This window comes from Myodes glareolus, chromosome 6 (genome assembly GCF_982192425.1).
Source record: "Myodes glareolus chromosome 6, mMyoGla1.1, whole genome shotgun sequence".
NCBI lineage: Eukaryota > Metazoa > Chordata > Mammalia > Rodentia > Cricetidae > Myodes > Myodes glareolus.
Genome location: NC_142031.1, coordinates 55,209,833 through 55,231,550, shown reverse-complemented (window position 1 = coordinate 55,231,550; position 21,718 = coordinate 55,209,833).

Sequence of the window (21,718 nt, the reverse complement as noted above, 5' to 3'; positions counted from 1 at the left end):
TATTGGCCTGCTCATCATGGCTTGCTTAGCCTGCTTTATTATAGAATCCAGGGTTGGTTCTATTATAGAAAACACACATGTGCGCGCATGATAAAATAATTTTTAGAACTAGTTTGTATGTCTGTTGGGAGAACTAAAGGACATGTATGAGATTGACTTCAAGAATGGCATTTGAATATGTATTCCCCATGTCTCCCAGCAGGTTTGTTCAAAGCAATTAAGACAGCCGTAAGTTGAGAATTTGAAGAAATACCCCATTGACAGGACAATTTGACCTGGATCTGTGAAGCACCTAAAGGGGGTGAATGAGTAGGAGATGCAGTTTGAGAGTAAGAGCTCCATTCGGACCTGTAGATTGAGGTGGGTGGGTTAAACAAATGGAGCGTTTCTGGTAACTAAGTCAAAAGGGCTTCCCGGAGTTTCAGTGGCGTCTGAGTTGTCTGGGTAGGCACCGCGTTCCCCCTAGTTGGGCACACTGCTGCCATCTGCTGAGCCTCACCGCCTCCAACTGTAAAGAGGGAATAATTATGTGGAGAGCACTATGAAAGCAGCTGGGTCCTCCCTTTCTGTGAACCCCGGTCGGGACTGAAAGCCTTTGCCTGCAGAGACTTTTTGAGTTGGTTCCCAAAAAGCTCTCAGAAACCCTGCTATAGAAGATGCTAGAAGGCCTATCCTTAAGTCCACACCTATTACAGAATGATGGAGGTGCAAACAGGGCAAGTCGTTTTCTTCTTCTTCTTTCTGAATTTTCCCATGGCTAATGAGGGAAGAAACTTCTAGGAAAACTCTAGCATAATTCATCCTGCCCAGATAGTGTTTCCTCCAGGGTAGTTTATTCCCCCACTGTCCTGGTCTTACTAAGGTAGCAGCCTATAAAGGGGTTTGAAAATCCACAGGGTCATTTTAAGATGTATAAGGCAGCCTTCACACAGCCATCACAATGAAACATGTTGGGGGGCACACATTGTTCTCTATTTCTGACTCATGGATAGTACTTGGGATAACAAAAGTATGTGCATGAGGGGGGTTGAAAACACTTCTATAGACAAAACAAGGGAAGAAGATAGTGTGCGGGTCCTTGGGAGGGCAGCACTGAGCCCCAGCACTAGGGCACACTAAACTTGGGATGCTTTCTAATTTTGAACTATAAAGCTTTGTGGTGTGTGTGTGTGTGTGTGTGTGTGTGTGTGTGTGTGTGTGTATATATATATCTTGCCTCAGTCATACCACTAATTATTTAGTGGTCTTTCAAACCTTTTGTAATCCCTACTGGAGAAAGCCCTGAAAGATATTAATTCTTAGCCATGTGCTTCATAAATGAAGGCCATTCTGCTATACTTAATGACAAGGCTGAGGCAGCAAGATGTCATTTGCTTTTTTCTCGGTTTTTAAATTGCTTTCTAAATGAACTACAGCTGTGAGGGCCAGGTGCTGTGATCCCTTTAGAAAGATCAGGAAATGATGAAATCCAAAATTTCAAAGTGTGATGGATGTCAGCTCCCGATTTGGTGTGTGTGAGGTCACCCCGTGCACCTGGTCCCTTTTCCACAACAGAATTACTTTTCTGTGGAGGAAAAAAAAAGAAAGAAAGAAAGAAAAGAAGGAAAGAGGGAGGGGTGAGAGAGAGGAGAGAGAGAGAGAGAGCAAGCTCGGGAGCGGGAGCTGGATGCACATGTCGTGCGAGAGCGTGACAATAAGAGAAACCGTTTCTAATTATCTCTTTGTTTGCTCCATCTCTAGATGGGGGTGGTTAAATGTGCCTTTCTCCACCCCCAGCCCGCAACATCATAGGTACCCATCATACCTATTGTAAAGACAGGATTTGGTGACTCCTAGGGATGGCGTGGTGGCAACCCAGAAGCCACTGGGGAACAAATGGCGTAAGATCGTGATGGATGTGTGGAAGGGGTGTCGGGTTGGAGGTGCCAGCTCAAGACTCCTTTTCATCTCCAATACTACTTGCTCTGGGATGCCTGGGGCCAAATGTGGGACTCGAGTGTACCTTAAACAGTTAGCAAAGGGAGACACCGCTGTCCACCGTGGCCCAAGGGCAGTGAGGACGGTGACTCTCTTGCTTCAATCATCACTAGGTATACATTCTTTGGGGATAGCTGAGGTCCTGGGTGAAATCTCTGTTTGAACCTGGTTCTTACAGTCACTCAACAGAAGAAATGGGGAGAATCTTGCTTAATCTCTGTGTGTGCAGCCCCTCCCCCCCCCCCACTAGCACACTGGATGCTCTCAGGCTCCTTGCTACCTCAGGAGGAAGTGACTCCTCCAGTTCTCATAGCTTTCCTCCTGCCTTGGGGTACAAATCAGGAGGCAAGGCTGATGGGAAATCTCCGCCCCTAGAAGCTACCCTGGAGAACTGTATATTAAGGGACAAGGGCTGGAAGATGGATCAGCAGATGAAGGTATTTGCCACCAAACTGGATAGCCCCAACTTTAGTCCCAGAATCCACATGGTGGGATAGAATGGACTCCCATTGCATGTGCATGCATGCAGGCATACACACTAAATAAGCAAAATGGGGGCAAATTAGCCTAGTGCTTCATGGAAAAAAAAAACGAAAAATAATGTATCAGGGGAGAGCCCTAGGACAGGGCTTTGCATAGATCTGTTGTTGCTGAGAGACAGCTCCTTTGGGGTCCCTGCTGCCATCTTCAATGCTCTAGGCTGCAGTGAAGAAATTTCAAAGAGTTAGGCTCAAGCAACAGTGGCTAACCCCCAGCTCTGGCATTTTCTAGATAGCTGTCTTTCTGTTACCACCTTAACCTCTGAGGGACTTGGCTTTGGCATTGGCAGCACCCACTATCTATATCAGAAAGGATATTACTGGATGGCAATCTTGTTACTTGTGCTAAAGGATGCTGCCTTAGCCAAAACTCACGTATCCGGAATCGTACCTAGGAAGCAGGCGTTGAAAAGGTGCTCTTCCCTTTCTTCCCACCTTTCGCATCCTCTTCCCATCACCTCTAGATCTGTGGCATTGTCAGCATTTCTGTAAACAGCCAAACACAAGGACGGCCAAGAAGGAAAGGTGGAGACAGGTTATGATCTGTGGCAAGTAACTACAGTCGCTTTTTACAGAGCAGGTCTTTTCTGGAACAAAAAAGGATGAGGACTTAATTCTTGAACTCTAACACATTCCTATGGGGCGGAGGGTGCAGTGCCGAGCAAACTCGGTGAAAGATCACAGCTCGTGGAGGGTAGGATGAGAACACAGTTGAACATGCTGTGCCCACGGTCGTGGACACACGTTCCAACAATGGCAGGGGAAAGTCTCTGCACCCACTCCTCTAGCAGCTGACAGTTCTTGCCGCTTTCATTTTCTTCTTCTTCTCCTTCCTGGCCTCCGACACACTTTGGAGGGGGATGATCTTCAAGTCTGTCCATCTCTCATCCCACCTGTCCACACGTTCTCTTCAGAGCAAGCTGTCCATCTAAGAGCATGCAGGGGGCAGACTGAGGTAGTGCTGACCCACTGAGAGACTTGTCTGTGGGGATCCACTGCCCCTCCACACTGTGGACAGATGATAGCCAGGTGATTTCACCGTTTTCACGAACCCTAGATGAAGTGACCAATAGAAACTGGAATTAAATTTTATAAACTCTACAAACCATTCTAAGCATCCAAGCCGATGAAGGGCCTCCATTTGTCTTGGATGTAGATTTTCTCTGCTCTCTCGGAAAACCACCCAAAGGACCTTTAGTTATGCAAATGTAGACCAAAGGCTCTTCCAGAATGGGTTTAAACTGCTGTGGATAACACTTTGGACAGCCCCTTCAAGGGGTAGGGCTCCATTTCTAAGGATTATTTTCTACTTAAAGAAACACTTGTTTCTGAGTTCAGAGTAAGGTGGAGCTTTGAGTAAAAAACTGCTACAGACTTTAAAGGATGGTATATTGGTGAGTGTGTGTGTGAGCATATGTGTGTATATGAGCATGTGTGTGTGTATGTGTGCTAGTGTGTACACTTGTCTGTGATTGAGTATGTGTGTATATATATATGTGTGTGTGTGTATGAGTGTGTTTGTTCACGTAAGTATGTAAATATATATGTGTATACATGTATCTATGTGTATGTATTAGTGTGTGCAGGTGTATAGGTATGTGCCTGTATGCAAGTATATATGCAAGTACCCGTGCATGTGTATATATGTATATGAATATATATTTGTAATATGTGTGTATATGTGTGCAGGTATATGTGTGCATGGGTATTTGTAAATTGTATATGTGAATGTGTGTGTTTGTATGTGCCTGTGCATGTATGTCTGTGTGTGTGTGCCTGTGTTGTTCCTATCTAAATCCTGGCTTATAGGAAACCAAGACCCCTAAAGCTCTCCTAAAGACACGGACACTGCAGAGCACATCCTGGAGCTGGGCAGGGATGAACACTAACATGGATGTGGCGCTGAAGTACTCTTGCAACTTTTACAACCCTGGGGTGTCCTTTGGCGTCACTGGCCTCCCTAGCCCTATGGTCAGCGAGTGTTTGTAGATTGCACTGTGCTGCACTCAGTGTTTCCTCCTACTGCTCAATTTCAAAGCCATTTAAAGGAGAGTGGAGGAACTGCCTGCCCAGCCTAGGCTCTAGCTCTGTGACCTTTGTACTACTACCTAGTTACTATTATTATTCTGTTCAGTCTGGAGGAAAAAAAATGTCAAAGGCTTGGAGAGAGGGTGGAGACTCCTTAGGTGAAAGGTCTTTAACAACACAGGCCTTACAGCAGGGTCTGAAGTAGACAATTTGGGGCCAGAAGAAAGAAGGCAGAGATGTGCTTTTAAGGTTTCTTGGAAGAAGGAGGAGGTATTAGACTTCAAGGAAGTAGACTCAGTCAATTTATGGCTCAGCAGTTAAGAGCACTGCCTGCTCTTCCAAAGGTCGCGAGTTCAATTTCCAGCACCCGCATGGTGGCTCACAACCATCTGTAATGAGATCTGGTGCCCTCTTGAGGAAGAGCCCTGGTCAGTCATTCTCATCAACTTAGACCATGACACCCATATAGACAAATTCAACAGAATCACCATATATAGGATGCCCATGCCTGCTTCAGCATTGTCAGGGCATAAATTTCATTCATGTGACCAAGGTTGATGTATGTGACACAGCTTGTTCTTTCTTTGGATAGGGAATTGGGACCAGTTTAACATGTGAGCTTTAGGGTGTGAAGTTAGTCATATGACTACATAAATGACCCCCAGACCCCTTTCAGGCAGTGGCAGTGGAGGAATGGGAGGGTGGGGACTGTGGGTCAGAGAGCTGCGTGTGAGATCTTCCTGGGGAAACGTGAGCAAACATCTGCTCACCCAGCAACAAACCAAAGTTCCAATTTCACCAGAGTCCAACTTGGCAAACCAGTGAGTTTTCTGGGATCACTTCCAGGTGTGGGTAAGAGGTTAGGATAGCAGGGATGGCTCAAAGGCATCTGTACCGTTGAGAGGCTCAACCCATGTGGGGGCCACTGGGTAAGCTGTAACCCTGGAGTCCCCTCTGCATGACTTGTGGGCAGCTCCATAGGTCAGAATGTCTCTTTCCCAGGCTGTTTACTGCTTCGGTAATTTTGTGGAGGTGCCTCTTGGGTCTCCAGTTTCACAAACCTTCTGAGACTTGGAGTTCTTTACTCTACAGATCTCCTAAGCTTCTCTCTTCCCACCAGGATGGAATGCCTCAGTTTTGAGGAAATTCCTATGCAACTTAGGGTAGAGAGGTAGAGCGATGGTTTCTTCCCTAATTACAACTATCTCTACTTAGGGCCCAAGGGGCCTTGGATGCTTTAGTATAGCTGATAAAGACATCATATTTCCTGGGTACTGCATTTTAATATTGACCGAATTCAGGACAGACTCTTGAGGTTTTTAATACTTTCTTAGAATCAAGTATAGGATTATATTTCTCTCTATTGTCAACTTATCATCCATCTGATCTGATCTTTTCATGACCGAGAGCAGGGTTAGAGGACAAATCTTTGTCATTAACAGACTTACCAGGGTTGACATTGATCTATTGATCTGCATCTTTGGGGGCAGAATCCTTCATCCAGTGATAAATTCTTTCAAGTTTCCTATCACCCAGAAGACTGTGTCAATATTAAAAAGCTTTGGAGGTCTTCAAACTCCCTTGTGAAAAATCATATCCATCTTTGCCCTCAGAAGACCTGTCTAAAACTCTAATAAAATTAGAAGTACAGTGACTTTACCTATAGAGATAGATAGATGATAGATATGTGATAGATGATAGATGGTAGATTGATAGGTGATAAATAAAAAGATGATATAGATGGATGATAGATAGATAGATAGACAGACAGACAGACAGACAGACAGGCAGATGAATGACATAATCTTTGTATTCTGTCTACTCTCTTAAGGCCCTTGTATATGTGTTCTCATCTAGAACATAGAGTAACTCCAAAAATGTAAGTAAGATTGTCTTGTTACTACTGTTCTAACGTTGTGATGAAACACCATGACCAAGACAACTTACAAAAGAGAGCATTTCATTGGAGGCTTGCTTAAAGTTTCAGAAAGTTAGCCCATGGTTATCATGGCAGGGACCATGGTGGCAGGAAGGCAGGCATGGCACTAGAGTAGTAGTTGAAAACTCACATCTGATCCACCAATAGCAGGCAGGGAGAGGACAAGACTGGGCCTGGTGTGGCCTTTTGAAAGCTCCAAGACACACTTATCCCAACAAAGCCACACCTCTATTCCCATTCAGAGCACTACAAAGATATTCTCTCCTGTTTTACATGTGAGAATCTTGACTTTCACCTCCATCAGTTTTGATGAGAATCACAATGCTGGGACTCATAACACAACCCACTTCATCAGCAATTTGAATGTTCCCAATTCTATCCTCTAATTATAACTATGAACTAAAATCAGCCTACAACTTGGCTTATACTAAATTATCCCATCTTGGAATCTCAGTGTTGAAAAAGACCCAAGGTTTCACCTCCCTCAGTACCTACCACTTTCCAGAAATCCCCACTGCAGATCAACACAAAGGTGCTAGTCCCTCTGTTCTCTGAATCCACCTGGACTGTGGAAGGGCTCATGTCTACAGAGATGAACAGGCCACAAGGGAGGCAGGTTGGTGGTATCTCTGGGTAACAACAGAAGGCATGATACCTGTTTCCACTTTTGTAGGGTTCTAGGTAGTTTGTTGTAAGGAGGCCGCTAGTTAGTTCCTGTCTGCTTAGCCCCAAAATAATCACACAGAAACTGTATTCATTAAATCACTGCTTGGATCATTAGCTCTAGCTTCTTATTGGCTAACTCTTACATATTAATTCAGCCCATTTCTATTAATCTGTGTAACACCACGAGGCTGTCTGTGGCTTACTGGCTAAAGTTCCCAGCGTCTGTCTCTGGTGGGCTCCATGGCTTCTCCCTGACGCCACCTTTTTTTTCTCCCAGCATTCCATTTAGTTTTCCCCACCTAACTCAGTTCCCCTATAGCTCTTCTATAGCCCCAAAGCAGTTCCTTTATTGGCCAATGATATTCACAACATACAGAGGGGAATCCCACATCAGTAGTTCTCTGATAGAGATGCAGACTCTATTGTCTCATCCTTCAGGAGTGTGAACAGTTGCCTTTATCCCTCTTTCTCTTCCAAGCCCCTGTAGCATATCCTAGCAGTAGACTAGCCATCGCATCTGCACTTTACAACACAGCTCTCTGTCCCTCCCTCCTGTGCTCCAATTGTCAACAACTTCCCATGTAACACCCATAATTACACAGAATGCTCCAGATGTGGCTTCACTGGCACAGAGTGATTTCGACTTTTGTTCTGGACCTTGTTTCCAAGCTTGTGCACTGCCTTTTCCGTATGACTTATTTCCTCCTGGAGATACTTCTGATCCCCAAAGCCCCAAACCAGAGACCTTTTCCTTTCCTACATGGAGTTAATAGCTTATTTTCCTTTGATCTTACCTCCGTGCTATTGATTGCACTGAGTGGGATTTCATATTTATCCTACTTAGATTTCATCTGCAATTTGCCTCATAATTCAGTCTATTGGGCTCTCTTCAATATATTTGTTCTTTAAACTTTATTTATCACATGGAGTGGCTGTATGTCAACCAAATTCTGTCTGTCTGTCTGTCTCTTGGTGGATAAGGAAAGAACCCAGACCCTCATACAATCTAGGCAATTTTTCTGTACCACTAAAATCTGTTCCTATCCCTACATCCTGTCTTTGCCATTTCTTTTGTGGCCCGGTATTACTAAATTGAACAGGCAAGCTTTGACCAACTTCCATTTTATTGCCTCTGGGATTTAAGGCATGTGTCACCAAGTCTAACTTTTCCCAAATTCTTGTTGAAACCAGAAGGATGATTCTTTGTGACTTCCTGGTTACCACTGACTACTCCTACCTGCCTTTCTACTCTTTGCAGTAGGACCTAGTGAGACTAGGCCATTCTGCTTGTCTGGGACCCTGAGACATAGAGAAACACAGTAAGTTCTTTATTTCTAATGAATGAAACACATCTAGCACAACAGAAGCAACCAGTAGAGGAAAACTGGATAAGATCTTGCTTCAGAGATGTTCAAGATTTAGAGAAATGAGGGCTTTCCTTTTCCTTTTTGAGAATTTGGTAGAAGTTGAGCCTAAAGTTGTATATAATTACAATGCAATGCATTAGGTATCAGAACATACTTATGGATAGAACTTCAATTACTGAAGAACCAAGAGTGTCACTGTAATTAAGAAAAATGAGAGTTAAAGAGAAAAGAGTGGCCTCTGAGAGATGGAGAAGGAAGATGGGGAGGAGGAGGATGCTACTGAGTATGAATGAGGCAGCTCTGGACTCATGCGTAGTTCACTCATTCATTCAACAAACGCTTGTGGCCTCTCTGCTCTGTGCCAGGTGATTGTGTGAGAGCAACAGACAAAAGTTCCTCCCTCATCAGAATTTACAGAAAGGTACTGAGAGTGGGAAATGGGTGTCAATCCAGCATGAGGACAGGGTGCTTGCGGTATCTGAGGAAGGTGTGAAGGCAATGCTGCTGGTGCACAGATAACAGGCAGAGAAGAGGTGCCCGTGGCAGGGTGTGTTTGGGACTACTCTTATGGGCCACTCTGAGAAGCTTGGCTTTTTCTACACAGAAACAGGGATTGCATAGTAAGTGTCTCAAGAGAAGAGGGATATTGTGATTTCTGTGTTTAGTAAAGTTATCCTAGGTATTGGGGAAGTTGGGGAAGCAAGGGCAGAGGTAGGAAGAGCAGCCAATGTGTGTGTGTGTGTGTGTGTGTGTATTGATACATAACTACCCTGAAATTCAATGGCGCATAACATCAGATACTGGCCACTGCTTTTCAAGTTGGCTACACAGTTCTAGCTTGTCAGGGCCACTCTATTAGCTGTATAGGTAAAGTGGGCACTTCTGATGTCTTTAGCAGGTTTTCTCTGATGTTTTCTGATTAGATAACAGGATGGCCTTGTCTAACTCAGGGCAATGATGGGACTTTTCAACAAAGTGAGTGATTAATTATAGATCCAGAATTTATGTCGAAGTCCTTCTAAGAGCATTGCATACCTGGTCCACTTTTGTTGCAAGGGATGACAAATTTTACATCTTGTGAGGTCACTTCCAAATTAATTTGTTTAAACATATCTCCCAGTGCGATGTAATGAAGAGGTGAAGTCTTTGGGAAGCTATGAGAAATTTGTGCTCTTATAAAAGGACTTGAGGTGACCTGGTTCCTTCTGCTTCCTTGCCAGGTGGGGACACAGCTCAAAGGTACCATTTAGAAGGAACAGAATTATCTTGGCATTAGCTCTGTCTGCTTTTCATTGTGTATATTCCAGTCTCCAGAACCTTAAGAAAGACATATTATTTGTAATAATAAATCTTGTTGTAGCAGTTGAACAGGACAGGACATCTCTCTGAAGCACACACAGAGACACCGAAATCCATCCATTCATCTGGAGATGCTGACTGTTCTCCCGCAGAGGTTATAGGCTTCATTGCTAGTCCAGGACGTTGAGAGAGGCTTTGACAAGAACAGTGTCAGTAGAGGGAATTAATTAAGGTCACAGAGCTCTGGACATTGTCTGAAGGGAACAAGTGTGTTCAAGGGAGGTCTTAAGGTTGATTTTATGCAAAGTGTTGTCTGCAAAATTAGAAAGATGAGCTGCTGCCCACAAAGTTAGAGAGCGAAGAGAAAGAAACCCGTTCATAAAAAGATAGCCAAAACTTAGATCGGTACTTACGGAGATGGGAGGCTGGTTAAATATCCCAGGGTATTGTTTTGTAGGATGTAGTCCCATGGGTATGGAATTCAGAGAGGGAAAACTTGTGCTCTGCTGACCGAATTTGTAGATGTCACACAGAGCGGATGGTGAAGGCTGAGGCAGTTCTGGAGATCCACAAACAAGAAACAATGCTAAAACTAGGACTAGATCCAGGCATGGGGTCCTGAACTCTCCAACAGGCAGTGAGAAGAAAGACAGCATATTAAGAATTAACGAAGTAGGTCTATATATGTTTTTCTTTGGGTTCACGGAGCACTGGACTGAGCTCCCAAGGTCCAGGTGGAGAATGGAAGGAATGAGAATATGAGCAAAGAGGTCAAGACCATGAAGGGTTCACCCACTGTAACAGTTTACCTGAGCTAAGGGGAGCTCACCAACTCCAGCTGGACTGGGAAGGAACAAGCATAGGACCAAACTAGTCCCTCTGACTGTGGTTGACAGTTGCATGGCTGGGGCAGACTGAGAGGTCACTGGCAGTGGCACCAGGATTTATCTCTACTTCTTGTACTGGCCTTTTGGGATCCTAGTCTCTTTGGATGTATACCTTGCTCAGCCTAGATACAGTAGGGAGGGCCTTGGACCTTGCACAAAGCAGTGTGCCTTGCTCTCTCTTAGGATTAGATGGGGGTAGGGTGGGAGGGTGTGTGGAGGGAATGGGAGGAGGGGAGGGAAGGGAATGGGAATTTGGATTGGTATTTTTTAAAAACAAATCTATTAAAGTAGAAAAAAAGCATTAGTGAAGTATCTAGAGATAATTCTAGGTAGGAAGCCAGAAATAAGTCTCTAGGTAGAAAATTAAAAGAATATGAGCTTGGATAAGAAGGTTTAGACGGTGACAGGAGATAACACTCATCAAAGAGACAGAATCACCATCCAGGGGAGAATTTTAAATTCTTAACTGTCTTTATAGAAACTGATGGGTTCTGTTGAAGGGATTCTGTTGTCTATCCATGGTGTTCTAAGCGCAACATGTTTTAAATCTCTGGCCTCATGAACCAAAAAAAGATAGGGCCCCATCTTCCAACCACAGTCCTCTCCAACAGAAACATTCTGAGCAAAATGTTCTGGAACGGAAGGTTTCACAAGCATCTTGGACTCTCAGCGTGCCAACTCCAGGAATCTTATGGCATCTGGTTCTAAAAGGATCCATGCTCAGCAGCAAATAACCAACTGCCAAGGGGCTGTGCCTGGGCCTTCATTTGCTGAGACTAGTTTCCGCAAGTCTCCCAGCATTGCCCTATTTGAATGGCGCCTCCCATGGCATCTAGGATGGGGTCCTGTTGCAGAGGCACGGCCGTTCCGGGGGATGGCCACTTTTCTTTTCTATCTAGGAACACAGTGGCTGGGTTCCTGAGCTGGAGAACTGAACAGCTGAGGGTTGGAGAAACAAATCCTTTGCAAAGGACCAGCTATTTAATTTTATTCATCCTGTATCAAGTTTCTGCATCTCACAGTTTGGGCACAACAGGAGGTGACACTGTTAACTGTTGCTCTTTTCACTTCCTTTTTTTCCCCCTCGCTGAACATAAACATATCATTACACAGTTACACTCCACTATATTTAGAGTTGATTTTTAACTATCTATTAAACCAAATGGGGACGCCTGGCTGCTCTACCTGGAGCCAGCGGAACTGCTGGGAGATGGACTCTCTAGTGAGAGAGGAGGAAGAGACTGAGAGAGGTTTCGCCAATCTCCACAGGCTGCCTGGCACTCCTAGCAGATCACTTCAGCTGAGGAGGGCCAGTGTCCCTGTGTAAGAACCATCCTGATCAGCTCTCGGTGACCTGTAAGATGGATCTCAACTTCAGTCTGCTGTATAGATAGGAAGGACTTAAGAGGTGTCTACCTAAAGGGTCTATCATAAGCACTCCATTCATTAAAACCTTGACTGGGAGTTAGGGCAGATGCCAGAGACCTGAGTGCTCAGCAAAATCACAAGTTTGTTTATTAAATAACATCGCTCAGGGCTACCTGCCAGGTCATCAGCTGCAGCGCTGATGGGCGTGTCAGCACAGAAGGAAAGGAGATACGTGATGCAGGAACTAGCTCAGCATGGATCATCCCCAGCCTTGCCCCATTTCAACCACAGGATCTGTTATTGTTGATAAGACCTGTTAACCTGAGCAGGATCCCAAGAGCAGAGCACATGTCAACATGGTCGCGCCTGTGATCATTAGCAGCAGTAGTTTTCCAAACATTGACTGGGAGCTGTTTGAGATGCGGCAGGGTATTTTCTTCCATCTCCTGATGGGAGAAACTGAGAGTTGGGGAGAGGGAACAGCGTCAGAGCTGAAGAGATAACAGAGATGGGATGCGTGGCCAATGAACCAACCTGGGTGGGTCAGTGTCACAGACCAGGGAAACTACCCAAGATGAGGATCGGGAATTGGAATCAGACCAATTAACTATGGCTAATGAGGGGCTTTATGTAGATACAGAATAATTTGGAGGGGCGCTTGGGACCTGTGAGGGTACAGGAGTTACATCATCAAGTCGCTACACCATGTTCTTCAGATTCTTCACATTATCCCTTTTGATGAAATTTAAATAGAAAGGGATTCGTGGAACTACGGCTGTGAGGCCACAGTAAACTCTCATAAGCAATGCCATGGGGACATGGTTATTTACAGAATTTCTTCCTTTCTTTCTTAATTAATTTCTCTCTTTCCTTCCCTTCTTAGTTCCTCCATCCTCTGTTCCTCCCTCCCTCCCTCCCTCCCTTACACCATCTCTCTGTGTAACCCAGACTGACCTCAGACCCACAGTCCTCCTATCTCAGCTTCTTGAGGGCTGTGTATTTTGTCTTATTGGAAATTTAATATTCTTTCTGCCGCCTCATTCTGCAATATATTTCCCTTTCCTAGCCCCAGAATGACATGTTAGAAACTTCAAGTTGTGGCAAAGGCCTAAAAAAGACGCAGAGCTGAGCGGCGCTCTTATTTAGAAAGATGTTTAAGTTTACACACTAGATTTTTATGAAATGTTCTGGTCTAGAATGGAATCCTGACAAGCTGGTGAAATAGCCCTAGAACTCCAAATCTTTGGAGCTTTCTTACTGGAAAAAGCATAGTGTCTGGGTGAGAAGAGAGGTGCCGCAGGGAGGCTTAGTGGAACTTCGCTTCCATTCTGAGTGGTAGTAAGCACATCTATTTTAACTTGATGGGCTGAGGGCTAAACCGTTCTTCAGAGAGCATTTTTACAATCCTTTTAAATTGCTTGAAGTGTTTTTATACTTTTTGGTAATTCTGGAGAGGTGTGTCTATACAGTGATTTATAAATTTTATTTTTAATATGTTAATTGAAATAGTTACCTCATTTACCCCTTTCCTCCATCCAGTCTCCCCCAGCTACCCTCCTTTGAGCTCCTCCCATGCCCCGAGACACTTTTAAGTTGATAGCCTCTTTTTCTGATATTGTGACATATATGCATGTATTTACATAAGTGTGTGAATGTGAAAATATATATAAATGCAACCTGCTGAGCCCATTTGGTTGTTTATGTGCATATGGTGTCAAGGCTGGCCACTCTGCAATGGACAACCAGTAAGGGGCTTCTCCCTGGGCGAGGTTGTCTCTTCCTCCCAGTGATCATTGTCTAGGGGTGGGACCTCACAGTTTTCCCCTTCCACATAAATATGTCTATGAATGTTGACATTGTTCCTGCTTCTAGAAGAGACTGTTTCACTGCAGACTTTCTGGTATTCTGGCTCTTATAATCTTTCAACCCCTCTTCTATGGTGTCCTCTGAGCCAGGGATGGAGAAGCTGGTATGTAGATATATTTCTGGGGGTTGGGCTCCCCTGGGTCTGTGGATCTCTGCATTGTGTCCAGTTGGGGTTTTCTGTGAATGTCTTCATTTGCTGTAAAGAGAGGATTCTTTGATGGTGGGAGCTGCAAATGTCTGCAGGTAGAAGAGTATGATTTACAATGTAGTAAAGAATTATGTTGGTCTAGCAATGTGGTAGTAGTAGATTCTTTTCTAAGGTCCATGACCCCACGGGTCCCATGAGGCTGGCTAGGTTTTCAGTTTCAAGCATAATTTCTCTTCTGCTGGGTGGACTGTAAGTCATAGTAGACAACTCGCTGTGGCTGCCGTTGGCATGTGAGTGCCCCTCCTTGCACCTTTATGCCTATCTTGCCATGCTGGAAATTGTCACGGTTCCTTCCTGTTGTAGCTCACTAGCTAGGGCTATTCAATCCCTTCTTTTGGCAATTGCATGACTTTTTTTCTAGAACCATAGGAGCTGGGCTTCAGAATCTCTAAGAGAGAAAGAATCTCTCAGGTCAGATCTAGCTCTATTCACCCCAGTCTTGTGTCCTCAGTGTATAGTGTCTTCAGCAATAGAGACCCACCCTCAGCTCCCAGAAGGTGACCACAGGCTACATGTATATTGTTTTGGGAATCACTAGACTACCCTGACCTACCTTTTGGGAGGAGGTTTCTCATGCCTGGCGCTGGGGATTTTACCTTTTTTAGGTTCTTGCTGAGCGCGTTGTCAGTCAAAGTAGCTTAATTTCCTTTAATATTTAAAAATCTATATTATATATACATATATTTATATTTACAAATATACTTATATATATATTATATAATTTAAAGTAAATGTAGAATGATATGATCCTTAAGGCTTTGTCAAACAACCTTGGTATTATTTGTCCCTCATCTCTGCTTCTCCTTTTGTATTGACCCCCCCCCTTCCTCTCCAGTAGGAGCCCTTCTGATGTGGGATTCCCCTCTGTATGCTGTGAATATGTTTTAGCACCACTGATTAGTAAAGAATCTGTTTTGGGCCTATGACAGGGCAGAATAAATCAGGTTGGGAATCCAAACAGAGATAGAGAGAGAAAGTATGCAGAGTCAAGGAGATGCCATGTAGCTGCCAAAGGAGAAGGACATGCCAGAACCTTAGGAACCTTACTTGTAGGCCATGGCCTTGTGGCAATACACAGATTGATAGAAATGGGTTAATTTAAGATGTAAGATCTAGCTAGGAATATGCTAGAGTCATTGGCCAAACAATGTTGTAATTAATATAGTTTCTTATTTGGGTCTGAGTGATCGGGAAATGAACAAGTAGTCTCTACCTACACCCCTCCCGTTACTTCTTTTCTGTTCATATCACCTGGATCTTGCTAGTCTCCTTCCTATACCCACCAACACCAACACCTATATATCCCTTTATACTTTGTGGGTTCTTGTAGTTACATCTGAAGACTTGGAGCTAGGAACTGGAAATGAGAGAGAACATGTAACATTTGTCTTTCTGGGGCTAGGTTACCTTTCTTAACCTTTTCTAGTTCCATCCATTTATCTGCAAATGCATGCTTTCATTTTTCTTTTCAGCTGGATAGTATTCCATGGTGTATATGGACCACATTTTCCTTACCCATTCATCAGTAAGTAAAAGGGTAATTTAGGTAGTTCCCATTTCCTGGCTATCTTGACTAGGGAAACTATGACTATTGCTAGGCAAGTATCCATGAAGTATGATGACAAGTCATTAAGTACAGTTGTATCATGCAATAGGTTTACTTTATTTTAGTTAGCTAGTTTGATTCTCCATCTTGGTTTCCCGAACAGCTGCACAAACCTGCATTCCCATCAACAGCAAGCGAGGGTCCCTGCGCCTCCATAACCTTGCCATCATTTGCTTTCAGTTGTTCGGTTGAGCTCAGCCATTCTTACAGGGATGAGATGGAGTCTCAATGTTGTTTAAATTTGCATTTCCCTAATGGCTGAGGATGATGAACACTTTTTAGTGATTTCTTACCTAGTTTTTATTCTTTCTGTTGAGAACTTGCTGTTCAGATCCTTATCCCATCTTCTAATCACATCAGTGTCTTTTATCCTTGGTTTCCTTTGTTCATTGTATATTCTGAATATTAATCCGTTGTCAGATAGAGAGCTTGCAAAAGTTCTTCCTTACTCTGAGTTTCTTCTTCATCAGTTTGATCATTTCCTTGGCTGTTCAGAAGTGTTTTTGGTCTTATGAGAATCCAGTTATCAACTGTTGACCTTAATTCCTTGACCAGTGGAATTCTGCTCAGAAAGTCTGTCCCTGCCCATCTTATAGAGTAATGCCCATGTTTTCGTCTGGAAGTTTCAAAGAGAAGTCTTTAATTCACTTGGATCTAATTTTTATTCAAGGTGATAGATGTGAGTCTAATCTTGCTCCTGCATGTGGACATCCAGGTTTCCCAGCACATTTGTTGAAGATGCTGTCTTTTCTCCAGGGTATGTTTTTTTCCTCTTTGTCAAATATCAGATGGCTGTAATTGTGAGCCACCTGATGTGGGTGCAGGAATCTGAACTCAGATATTCTGGAAGAGCCAGGAGTGCTGTTAACCACTAAACTACCTCTTCTGTCCCCAGAGTATATTTTAAAGACATAATCACATCACTCTTACTCAAGTATTTTATTTGTGTCAAGGACTGAAGATTCAGCCATGAGTTATAATTACTAACTTCTTCACAGTTTATCAGAAGAGTTCAAAGATTTGGGGTTTCCAAACTTCTGATAAATGTGAGCAATCACACTTAAAACTAAATGATGGACACTATCAAATGCATTCTAATTTAATAGATAACAGCTAATCAATAAACTGTATCTGGTATAGCGCATGACCACATTGGAGAACCCAAGCATACACTTTAGTCCCAAGATGCTGACATTTTGTTGGCAAAACCCTAGTAGAGAACAATCAAAGTAACCTAAATTAAATATAATGATGGCAGATATGAAAGGAATAAGCAGATTTATCTTTGCTTTGCAGTATCTCATAAAAAGAAGGCACTTGAGGAAAAGCCTCCCGCCATATTTTAGATGAGGGGTTTTCACACAAGAGGAAGAGGGCTGAGAAGAAAAAATACTGTGTGAAAAGGAAGAGTGAAAAGGCGGCATTAATTGCAAAGCGCCAGCGTCAACCATTGTCAAGTAGATGGCTGAGATGGGCGTGCCACATTACCACACTTTCAATGCCCCAGAACGCTGCATAGATCCTTTCCCACTCGCATTCTCTGCTCAACAACCCTGCTCTTCCCAGTTCACCAAACTTCTTTCTTCCTTTCCACTCCCTACACTCCTCTCATGGGCAGCTTCTATTGTCACTCATATCTAGCTCACCAGAAGATCCTTCTCTACCCAATACATCAAACCAGCCATCCCTTCCATGGCTTTAGCATTTCAACCTCTGTTCTATTAGCCTCCATTCCAAGTTAACTCTACCAGAGGCCCTTCCCACACTCTCATGTTTCTACCATGTTTACTTTCCGTTGTGAACATCTGCTTTCTGCCTACAGAACTATTACTGACATTAGAATAAAAAAAAAAAAAACAGCTGTGGCTAGAGAGATGCCTCAGCAGTTCAGAGTGCTGGCTGCTCTTCCAAGGAACCAGGTTCAATTTTCAGCATCCACACGATGACTCGCAAACATCTGTGAGTCTAGTCCCAAGGGATCTATCATCCTTTTTTGGTTTCCTTGGGCATTGCACACACAGGTGGTGCACAGACATACATGCAGGCAAAGCACCCATACACTCAAATAAATAAAATTTTTTAAAATGTGATCATTTATACTTAGATTTGCAATAGCTAGACTTAAATAAAACAAAAAAAATTACATAAATTTATATACTGTACTTAGTGATTATATTCAACACTAAGACATAAAGTGTTGTCTTACCTTTCTAGAAAGTTCCATTATCTACTATCTCTCAGGAAAGCCTTGTTTTGTTTGTTTGTGTCTATCTAGTCTGCATCTCTAGGGCTAAGAGAAATACTAGAAAATTAATATTTAACTCATGAAGCTAGCTTCATGAAGCAGGACAGCCTTTTGGGGTTTGGGTAATGAGAATTTCCTTTGCCTCTCTCTCTGAGATTTTCCATTACTCATTAACAGGGTGTGGGGGGCATGAAAATTAGTAAAGCATTGATTACATTTCTGTTGTAGTGATGGAATACCCCAACAAAAACAACTTAAGGAAGAAGGGGTTTATTTTGGCTTATGTTCCAGAGGGATGGAATTCCTCGTGCATCATGGTGGAGCAGACATAATAGGAGGAACAGGAAGCTGGGTGGTCACACTTCATCTGCACGCAGGAAGCAGAGCAAGAGAACAGGAAGTGGGGCAGGTCTCTCAACCCTCAAAGTCTGTCCCCAGTAATGATCTTTCTCCAACAAGGTTTCACCTCCTGAAGGTTCCATGACCATCCCACACCAAGCCACAGCTGGGGACCAAGTGCCCATAGGCCCAAGGGTAATCTCATTCAAACCACCATAGATGATGTGGTAGGAACTGGTCACCTTCAAAGCTACTTACAGGTTCACTGCCATTGAATTTGCTTCAGTTTTTTGTTTTCTTCGTTAATTACAAACCTGCGAGGTAGGGATCACACAGTTCCTCTTCCGTATTTGGCAAAATGCTCCCAGTAATGTTAACATTTGAAAACAGGCAAGATGGCTACAAAGTGTCCCGAGAAATCTGCTCCGAACACATTAAGAGTAGCTCATGCCTCTGGCTTTGCAGTTTGTAGAGCATTATCAATACTCTTTCTGGTAACTGAATATCAAACTCTTTGTAGAAGTCATCTTAGCTCATGGCTACAAGAATTAGGCCATGTTACCTTGCCAAAGACATAGAGGTCACAATATAGGCTCCTCTAGGAGTGGTCAACTGGAGTCAGCAGCACTTGGACATCACTCTTGTTGAGTTAGTTATTTGGAACTGGCGACACCGGGCAGGGCTCACCAGCCCCAAAGCGCTCTACTCTTCTAAGGTTAAACCTGCTTTCTCTTTTCTTTTTTCCTTTGTGTGTGAATATATTTTCCATTTAATCCCTTTCTGGCAAATGTCACTAGATGTCTGATAAGTATCTGCTAGTATCCAGGTCTAGATGTCAGCTCTGTATCTTACCTCTAAGGGACGAAGTGCCCAGATGCTGTTCCCAGCCCCTATAAATGCATCCCAATGGAGAGGCAATGAACTCCATGATCCTGTTGACTTGCACAGAGCTTCGTCTGTCTCCTCATCTCGTGTCTTGTACTCTGTAGAGATTCACCGCCCCAGGCTTGCATGACCCACAGAATCTGGGAGGGCATAAAGTGCATTCTCATCTAACCAGGGAGGAGAAATGGCCCTCACAGCGATGCTACCATGTCCACTTTCCTCCTCGCGCTGTCTCTCTTCCCGAGCAGCCATAATCGAGCCCCGTGCTGGAACTGGCTTCCAGGAGAGGGTGTGCTGGGGCCAGCACACTGATGAAGCCGCATTTCCACGATACATAATGTATTACCTAGCAGTGGGGGCCCGTCTGGCTTCGACCGGAGTGTCAGGGAATCCAAGATGAATTTTCTTTCTTTCTTTTTTAAATCTCCGCCTTATATGGAAGCACAGCCGTCATGAACATGGTTTTCATGCCACGGCTACGGCCTTCCCACCAGCCATCATTCACACGATAGTGGCACTCTGCCAATAGTAGGGGTGTGGCGGGGAAGCCGATGAGCCGTGTGGTCACTCAGGCAGTGCTCAGAATCTCTGGGTTGGCGCTGTACTGGAGAGCACTTGCCATAAGATGAGCTGCCCAGATTTTTAGCTCTCAGCTTAATGGCTGATTTGATGACTGTTTTACTTATTTTCAAAGACAATTTGGATTCCGTGCTCGCAAAGGGTCACTACTGAGTGTCCATTTCATATGGTGGGAGGGGGGGCATTCTTGGCTCTGCTTGTGTGGAAAAGTCTATGTAGATTCTGCATTGAGGAAGTTAAAAAGGAAAATGCACGATTCTTTTTCTGTCTTAGTTGGGGAGTTGAAATCCTAGCTGAATGTAAGACTTGGGTATCAGACTTGGTTTCTCAACAGTGCTGTGGGATTGCCAGTGTGCAGATGCAGAAGAATAAGGTTTCCAGGTCACCTCTGCAAGCAGCAGCACAGGGACATGGTCCAAATATGTTTGCTTCCTTGGTCAGAAATTAAAGGGCTCACCCAGCTATCAAGTCGGATCAGCTCAGCATATGCTGCTAAGAATCACGACAAATCACCAAATTCCTTTTCATGTCGTTCAAGATCAAACATTTGAAATATTTAAAATTCTTTTTTATTAATTAAATGTGTGCGTTGAGAGTTTTACACAGGTATATAATGCATTTTGACTAGCCTACCCCCAGCTCTTACCTCTGTCCCTCCCACCTCCCAGCAGCTTCTTACCTTGCCTGCAAATTTCTTTCCCCCATTCATGTTTTTTTGTTGAGTTTTGATTTTGCGATCCATGGACTTCGAATTATTCATTGGAGCCTGGGGCACTCACCAGTGGACATACAACGGAAGCCAGTCAGTAGCCAAGAGTTCAGCAAAGAGCAATTAATTATTTAAGATTCTTATCTATCATCGATTATATTGTTCACCATGCAAGAGAACAACAGAGCTTTGTAGCTAGACAGGGCGGTGCTTTACAAACAGCCACTGAATTCATGTTTCTTCACTCCCTTAGCATTCAAAGCCAGCCCTGGAATCTTCCCTCCCTCCATCCCTCTCTCCCTCCTTTCTTTTCTCCCTCCCTCCCTCCCTACCTCCCTCCCTCCTTCCCCTCTTTCTTTTTATTTCTTTCCTCCTCTTCTTTGTTCACCTTCTCCTCCTCCTCTTGGTCATCATTGTCATCTTCTTCCCTTCTCCTTATCCTCCTCCTTGCAAATGATTGAAGCCAGGGTCCTTTGCATGCAGGGCAAATACTGTACCCTGAGCTATGCTCATCCCCTTTTATTCTGAGATAGCTCTAAGTTCCCCTGGCTGACCTTGAACTCTGCGGTTCATGCAGTTTTGAACTTGTGCCCTCAGTCCTCCCAGGAGCTGACATCATAGGCCCATGCCACCAGGCCCAGCCTTCCTCTTTACTCCTTCACTAAGGACATATGTGGCAATACCCTTGGTTCACTGTCAACAGTGAAAGCAGGGAGGGACCCTGGGGAAGTGAATTTGTCCCATTCCTGACACATTCTCTTCTCAGTGTGGTTGTTAGTCATCTCTGCGTGGAACAGGTGAGGCACTGGTTGAACTCTCAGCCCAGCAGTCCTGTGTGGCTCTCCTGTCTGCCCACGGGAGGGTGTGTCTCAGTCTTGATTGATGCAAAATATAAGAGAGGTGACAGTCCTTTCCAGAAAGAAAACTTTGTTTACTATGGCTGCGTGTGTGTGTGTGTGGGGGGGGATTAGTGTTTGTCTTCTCGTTTGGGAGTCATACAAATATGAGGAGACATTTGGGTCTTCATTTTATAGAAGAGAAAGGGCTGGCCTTGCCCAAGGCCACAGTGCTGGTGAGAAATAAATGTAGAGGTGCATTTGAAACCAGTGAAATCAACCATTCTCATTCCCCTGTTTTTTTTTCCCAACCCCACCATCTTAACCTGCACAAATCCCAAAGAAGTGTCCTCATAGTCTCAGGCATGGGAACCC